Here is a 9,057-nt window from a genome sequence, read left to right on the forward strand (position 1 = left end):
CCATTTAACATATGCAATGATGAATAGGCCTAACTTAGGGAGATCATGAATATGCCCCCTCCTCAGTGGCGTAGCATCACGAGGGGGCACATGCCCCAATCGATCTGAAATTTTATAAATCCCATAGGATGCCCCCCCAATCAGACCCGGTGCCCCCAATCATGCCCCCCAATGTGATGACCCACGCTACGCCACTGCCCCTCCTCCATCAGCACGGGTCAGTGACTTTTTTTAGGACCTCATTTTTTTCGCCATCTCGGGTAAAATTATTCTAAAAAAGGTCAAGAAATGTCAGTGACTCAGTGTCCCTTTTGGAATTAAATGAATGATGTTCCCTTATATAAAAGATGAAAGTCCATTTTCGAAGCAGGACTAGCCACAAAACATGGAGTGGGACTGGGTTTATTAGCTATAAATGTTAGGGTGTGGGGTGAGAGAGGCCAAGGAAAATTTATTTTTGCTTTTCAGAAAATCCCTTATCAGGCAGAACTTTAGTCACCAGTTCTTTTGTTATGCATAGTCACGCTAAAAGTCGAATACATGTTGAAATCAGCACAATTCAGAAATACACCTTTTTGCTATTAAATTAATTTTCTCGGTCAAATATAAAGCAATATTTGGTGACAATGGTGACTAATTTATATTGCCTCATTAAATGCTTAGTGAGCCTTGTACAACAATAGAAATCGTTTGACTAGAGATCTGCCTGTTCTGGATGTTCTAATTTAAGAAGCATGCTATCTATTCAAGATAACAAAAATATTATACTGCCTTTGATTTCTCAAAAGGGGATCGATGGTCAAGAAAGTTTATTTTGGTATTTTATCAAACCTGGAGGAAAACCCCTTGCTGTCTACTGAAGATAGCAGAAACATTAGCATTAATCACTTTCCTCAAATTTCTTGAATTAGAATTAATAAAATGGTCTTTTGGTGTGAGGGAAAATGTGTGGATGCATGGTCGACCACAGAACATACAGTAATTTTTCACAAAGGGAAGGGACAAATTCGGTACCGTAAGTCTGCAATGTACCCCCATCCATTTTCCTACATCAGATATAAATATAGCATGGGTGGGGCATGGGTAGCATTTTTGACCTTATGGTGTATAAATATACCTCTTGGGTGGACTGGGTCATTTTAATTAATTACAAATACAACCAACTGAGCATTTTCAGCACATTTTTACCTGGAGGGAGAGGAGGTGAACTTGGATATTAAGTCGCCTGGGTGTTTCTATCCTGAAAACTTTGCAAAATGAGATGCAAAAAGGGGTGTTTTCAAAGTTCACTGACAAGCATGAGCACACACTAATACACGCAGAGTGCCGGAACCAGACACGATGCTAAATGATATATATTTAAAGGTGAACCTCATTGAAAATAAAGTTATATATCAATGGAAAGCTTATGATGTCAGGATACTAAAAACTATTTTTTCCGATTTTTTTGATGGCCAATAAAGCTGAAAAATTAAAAAAACGAATGAATTTTTGGTCTTTTTAAGGCGCCCAAAAAGCACCCAAATCAATCGTCTATGACCTTGGGAATGCTCGTGACGTAAGCTCCGGGTTCGCAGTCACGTGATCCTGCTCGGAAACATGTAAACAAGACTTGCTTCCTGTACTTTGCAAGCTGCCCGGCAAGTCTGATTTTCACAATAAAGCTTGAAATTAGACGAATCTTCAAGTTGCTGGTTCCTTCTATATATATTAGAAATAACAGAATTATTGTCAACACGTAAATTTTCCGTACATTTTTGACAAAATCAGTCATAACTAGCTGGGTCATTGGGTAATTGAGTTTGAATTTCGCGCTGGAATCAATTCCATGCGCAAATGCTTACTACTGCTGCCGTTCATGTCATGGACTGAATAAACATGATCGAACAACAAATTAAATACTTTCATGAAAGTTCATCTGTGTTGGTATAAATCATGATTTTGATTTAAACTTTTGATCCAAACACAAGGAATTAATTCTTACCTCGGAATTTTCAGATGGTACTCCATCTTTCATCAGCGAGTGAGACAGTCACTCACTTGCTGATGAAAGATTGAGTATGATCTGAAAATTCAGAGGTAGGAATTAATTACTTGTGTTTGGATCAAAAGTTTAAATCAAAATCAAAATTAAATCTTGTTTGTGACATTCCCTATTCTTGATTCATTTTAAAATATCTGATTTAAAAAAATATCGTCTTGCAGTAATCAAAAAATGAATAAAAAAGCCGCCGATTTCATCAAATCCAGCCCATATCAGCTTGGTTTTCATATTTAGCGCATTGCGGTATTACATCCACACAATCACGATTGAAAGAAACAGATATTTTATTATAAAATAAATACAATTTGGGCTTGATAGACCATTATTTGATGGAATTCTGAAATCTGAATAAAATTAAAATATTGTCACTTGTGTCGCGATTCTTTAATGATAGTACAATCAGTATACGGTACTGAAAAGTGAACCATTCATGTTTTATGGATTACCGCACATGATGCGTAAATTGCTGCTGAAGAAAGGACCCGACAGGTGGTTCCAGGGTTTATGCACAAACACATCGACTCGCTTCGTCCTGCTTGCGTGTGTTTCAGCAGATTTGATCAATCGTTCTCTTATATTTGGAACATTTACAGGAATAAATTTTGCTGATGAAGTAGCAATAAGTTGGAAATATCAGAATGTGAATATAAAATCGGTCATACTGAACACTCGGCGCCGGACTCGGCGACTGAGTCTCGGTCAGTCACACACTGAGTTCATATGTATCTCACGAGTTCGCCTGTCATACATGACCGGTTGTAAAGCTAAGAAATAATTAAAAAATCCTGTACATGTACCTTATTCTATTCCTTCATTTTCTCATTGTGATAAGTTCATCTCAACTTGGTGTGACGATCTGAACTGGTAGCACTAGCAGTTATTTTTTGCAATCTGTTTTCATTCCGGTTCTTCGGCGAATCTTTGCTCTTCGTGCTTTACTGTAATATTCCCTATGTATATCAGTGATATCGTGGATGGCTTGGCCTATCCCAAATCACCCGCCAGCACTTTTCCCATTTTAAATCCACACACTTTATTCAGGAACTTCATTCTTGATTTGATCATGATGTTTCCTTCATGTTATTCTTTTTTATTGAAGATATTTTTCATGTAAAGTAAGTTGACAATGACTGAATTAGGTGCATTGGCCCGATGCATGCCACAGTAATGTATGGACATTGTGTTTACAATCAAACCGGAAGTAACTGTGTGTCCCGGGCTGGCGTCATCAACGAAAAGCGCCCAATTTGAACGATTTCGTTTTGTAATTTAGGGGGTGCCAATATTCAATCTTTGCATGGAGATTATGTCTAGCCTGGTACGTTAGGCAAATAAAAAATATTCTTTTCTGCTTCCTGACATCATAAGCTTTCCATTGATATATAACTTTATTTTCAATGAGGTTCACCTTTAAAAGCCACCATGTATTAAATTTTATTTCACTATCTTGTACAGATATTCCTGGTACTGACCATAAGTCAACACAAGCCAAAAAAGCTATACTTTTGATCATTTATGTAGAGTAGCTTTTTAATGCTGACCCCTGGCATTTTTTATTTTCTCCTTAACAGACAGCAACAAAAGCACTAAGTTCTTAAATAATTTCCCTACAGAAATGAACTTTTGAGCATTCTCAAACTAACAAACTTATTCAGCAAGATTTATTATTGGCTGATGCCCATTTATTTTTGACCAAACGTAGTTGGCAAAGCCTTTTCTTAAGATGAAGTCTCTGACATGGGGAACCAGCTAAAATGGCTGCATTTGTTCTTGATAAGTATAAACCTAGAATGTAAAAATAAATAAATTGCAACAGATGAAAGCAAAATAAAAACATGTCCCAATCAATCTCCTCAAGTAGGATGTGTACGTCTTTCTTTGTGAATAATTTTTAATTTGTATTTTGTTCACCTATAAGTACAACATATATTGACTATACATTTATGTATGTTCTACACACAATATATGTACAATTGTAGATTTACTGCTACACACAGAGATGCACTGCTATTTCAGAGTAGATATCTACCACTTCCCACAATGCATTTCTTCCCTGTACTAATTTGCTATTCATTGCAACACATGTGGATAGTGACAAGAAATACCTCGATTAACAGACTTTATCCAGATCCTGCAATTGAGGTATTTCTTGTCACTATTGACCCATGTGCAGGGATACATGATTTGCACTGAATAAAAGTTCCGCGCAATTTGCTATTTTTCCACGCAAATCGCCTGTCCCTGCCCATGTTACACCAAGAATCAAATCGGTGCAGGGAAGAAATGCATTGTGGGAAGTGTCAGATATCTATTCTGCTGCTATTTACTCATCAACAAAAATTTCAGCACCATTTTTCTTTTGTTTTCAATTTCATATTTTAAAAAAGAGAGAAATTGATTTCTTTTTTTACATTTATACAAATTGTTTAAATTAAAATATGTGAACGAGACAATTAATACACTACTTAACTTAAAAACAAATAAAATCATTCTGCATCAGTTTTAAGCTTTCATCCATTTTCACACAAAGTTACACAACTTTTGATAAGTAATCACATCAATGGAACTTAATTTAACATTATAGTATGCTCAATGGTTGGACCTATTTTTAGCTGATAATAATCTCATGACTGAACACTATGCATGCATTCCAATCACATTTTATTATTTGTAAACACATGGATGCATATGCAGGTTATTAAATGTCACCTATTCAATTATTTTACAGGGAAACCAAAAAATAAAGTTAAATTTGATTCTGTTTTACAGTCCTTACAGATTCCAGTGTTGAAAAGGCGAACACTTCCAACCAATACAAAAAACATTAGATCTTTTTGGAATGAGCAGAATCTAAAAACAAAAGAAAAGCGCAGTGTTTTATAGTGTGCTATGCATGTGCATAAACCCACAAGGCACAAGCCTCAGTAAAATTCACAATCCAGGTAAGAAGCAGTGACCAGAGATGCCAGTCAGTTTCACTCAAAAAACCTGAAAAGCGTGTGAATGCAGGCCAAAAGCCCCAAAACAGGCTGAAAATAAATAAAAACGCGGGAATTTGAACTCACAAAAAACCTGAATTCGGGTTTAAACCTGAAAACTGGCATCTCTGAAGCACACACCCAATGCATATACAATAAGCTGCTATTTCCATGCCAGGGGAATTTCAAGTTAATTATTTCACAAGAACAAACAAGGACTGCGACTGGGCTTGAACTGGCATCACCACACACCAATGCCTTAACAATTGATACAGGTGATACTTGTCCATTTGACAGCTTCTTGATCAACATGTCAAGAACTTCAGATATTGCACTCATAGTTTTGTGGGTCTTGCATTGTGCCAAAAAAGTGGCAAATGAGTTGTTGCCATATTTTGATACATAGACCCGTTGGGCTGGAAGTGCATATTTTAATTTATTTCTTAAAGCCTTTACAATAAGAATCACATTTCTTAAAGCAAGTTACAATGAGAACTATAAAAGTCAATCTTTGGAAGGTTTGTGGAATTGTTTTCAAAATTCACAATAGCAGTGTAAAATATAATTTAAATTTTGTCCTATACCCAACCACTTATTCAATATAGATACAGTGGCAAGGTATTGTAAATGAATTAAAAACCTTTCAAAGATTGCTGTAACCAATTTTCATTATATACTTAGTACTATCATCTGTTTGTTCCAGCTTCGATTATACCTCTGTCACTTTCAAAGAGGTATACCAGTTGTTTGATGAGACACATGCCCTGTTCAATTCAGAGCAAATCAAGGCTTTATTGATTGGAGATTTATTTGCTCCATTGCAAAGTGAGGGGAAAAATGGCAAATAAAAAATTGCAATTTATTTCCAGATTTTGGTGTTTTTTAGAATTATCATTTGCTAAGCCCCCAAAAACCTCTGACTGACTGACTCTTCTTTTTCGTCGCCTTATGGTATATATTTAATTATCAGAGTGTCCACCATCAAACAAACGAACAACAAAAACAATAGAAAGCAAACAAAACATACATCTAAACTGTTAAATTAAGCCTTAAGAGTAATTCAATAAATATTGACCAAGTTCATTTCAGATTTGTAACACCCTGCAGCACATTCATTCAAATAATTATTTATAGATCTAACAAACACTAATTCATTCGATAGAATTGACAATTCAGCGACAGAAAGATGTATATCCAATAGCTCCTTTGTGTGTGCTTGGCTGTGATATATGCAAGATTTCAAGATTTTCAACCAACATGAAGACAAGTATGTGATGAAATCAGATCACCCTCCTTTAATTCAACAGAACTGATTGTGTAATATGAATGTCCCATGGGAGAGGATGTCTATTTGACTCCATACAGATGTCACAATGATATCAGTCATTACTCACAAGTCAAAAACCAATTGTAACAATCGCTGTGTTCATACGTCACACTTAACCATCTGTCACTGATGCTCACATAACAATAAACAACCAAGGGCTATTCCAGTTGAAATCCCCCCCCCCCCCATGGAAGACATGACCTTAATCTCCCCACAAGGGGTGTAGATTTCAAATGGAGTAACCCATTCAGGTAACACCATTTGAAATTTACACTCCCTGTGCGGGAGATTACGGCCCGGCCATGTCTTGGGGGGGTGTATGGATTTTAATTGGAATAGCCCATTATATTAAGTCACTGTATTCAAATAAAGAGTTCAGATGCAAAATGCAATCAAGCCCAACCTTCCTTATCCTGACTCTTAACTTGTATACAAATCTCTCTGTTGTCTGGACATGGTGATATTCATATAAAAACATGTTTTTAATGCTTTGAGAGCTTGATCAAAGAGGAATTACATAATAACTCGCTTATCCAGATTATTCAATTATCCGGCCAGTCATCATGGTGGAATAAGAGAGGTTGGACTATATATCCAAACAATGGCTGCCTTGTGTGTATTGTTTGTATTAATATTGTTTGATATGAAGGATGCTTTTGTAATAGCAAAGGAGGGGGGGTCAGTAATAAATACAGTTATACTGTATTAAAACATGATGCCAATTCAAGAAATATGTACACTCAAATATTAAAATAAAGTATCAACAATAATAATGACGAATAATAACACAAGCGGCATATGTCGTATATACCATCATCACTGGGCAGGAAAAACCCTCCTATGTGTCTTTGGCCCCTGAACATATTTAAAGCAAAATCTCCTATGTAACTTATTGGCAGTTTTGCTTTAAACATGTTCAGGGGCTGAAGACATATAGGTTTTTCCTATCCAATGACGCTCATGTTTTGCACCTGAAGTCTTCATGTGTGAGTCAACCAATAATGGTCACTTCTACTCAATGTCACCACAACACCTATCACTGCTATGCATGCAATATGTCAAAACTCACTTTATGTAAAAAAAAGTTACTATCCACATTTTCATTTACAATTTTCAGTAAGGCGACAAAAAACCCCTTTTCTACGGGCCGTCAGACCATTCAAGTAGGGTTGGTTGGTTGGGCATGTTTAGTATCGTTTTTTTTCTGGAGGCCAAAATTACCCTAAAATTTCACCAAAATCTGAAAAATCTAAGAAAAATCTGAAGATGTTTTGCAAACATATTTTCTAAAAATGTTCAGCCAAAATTAATAAATTAATAAATTTTGGACCAAAAACGGCTGATTTTAGATGATTTTAGCAAAATTAAGAAGAAAAAAAAAATTCCCAAAAACTTAAATTCTGGGTCGGTCGGGCCAGGAGAACAGGGTTTTTTTTCATCACCTAATTCCCAAAGATGAATGTTACCCGATTCAAGTTACCAGTCTTTTCAAAATTCAAATGTATCAATCATTACTGTACAGTATGTTACAGCTGTACAATGTAGAAGAGTGCTGATTTATAATTTACAAATTTTCATTAATGTTGTGGTATCTTCGACTCCATCTGTCATTTGCTAAATCCTGCAATTATATGGAGCTTCATAATTGTACACACTGTTTTCTTCCATAAGTTCAAGTTGCCAAGTTTTTTCCATGAATATGAATGACACTTATAATCAGTGTTCGAATTTAGGAAAAATAAATGGTTGTCCCATGGACAACCAGATTACAATTTCTGGTTGTCCGTCTAAGTTTTTGGTTGTCCGTAGGCCTACAAATGTGACTTTTGGCTAGATTTATGGTTGTCGGCGGACAACCGAATCATATTTTGGTTGTCCGGCGACTTTTTAGTTGTCCCGGCGGCGGACAACAAAATTTCGACGCTGCTTATAATTCAGTTTTAAGCCATAAGTACAAATTTGGAAATTGGTTTAAAACTGGGAACACGATAAAGTCTTAAGAAAAGTCTAAATCCATTTCTTTGATCATTTTTTTCCCAAGTCTGTATAAAATTTTTGCCCCTGGTCCACGATACAGGTCTTTTATGCATGAGAAGTTTCATATCATGTTCAGGCATGAAAACTGGTCTTGAAAAAAGGGGAAAAAATACACACTGAAAACCATGTTTTTTTACCATACCATTATTTGTGAATTTGATTCAGAAATATGCTGAAAAACACTGAAAACAGTAAAAAAACCACTGAAATCTCGTAAGGGGTAATACACCCTGGCCAATTTGTGCCTATTTTTGCATTTTTCTCAAAATTATAAGCGCATTGGTGACCGCAAGATATGTATATTAAAGGGTCAAGGACTACAACTACTGCACTGAAAATTCAGCAACTCAAGGCGAGTAGTTATTGATTTATTGATCAAATATTGGTTTTCCCTCAGTTTTGACTGTAACTCCACAACTGTTGTCTGTGCTGAAATAAAATTTCCAGTGCAGTAGTTGTAGTCCTTGCCCCTATAATATACATATCTTACTTGTCAGTCACCAATGCACAATAATTTTTGAGAAAAATGCAAAAATAGGCACAAAATTGGGCAGGGGTGTAGTACCCCCTTAAACACTGAAAATGTTTCATGCCTGCATGTTCATAGTCGAATTCAACCTGCACAATTTGATAACTCTTGCCTGTAACACATTTTGATACATTGTCATACT

This window comes from Amphiura filiformis, chromosome 16 (genome assembly GCF_039555335.1).
Source record: "Amphiura filiformis chromosome 16, Afil_fr2py, whole genome shotgun sequence".
NCBI classification, from domain to species: Eukaryota; Metazoa; Echinodermata; class Ophiuroidea; order Amphilepidida; family Amphiuridae; genus Amphiura; species Amphiura filiformis.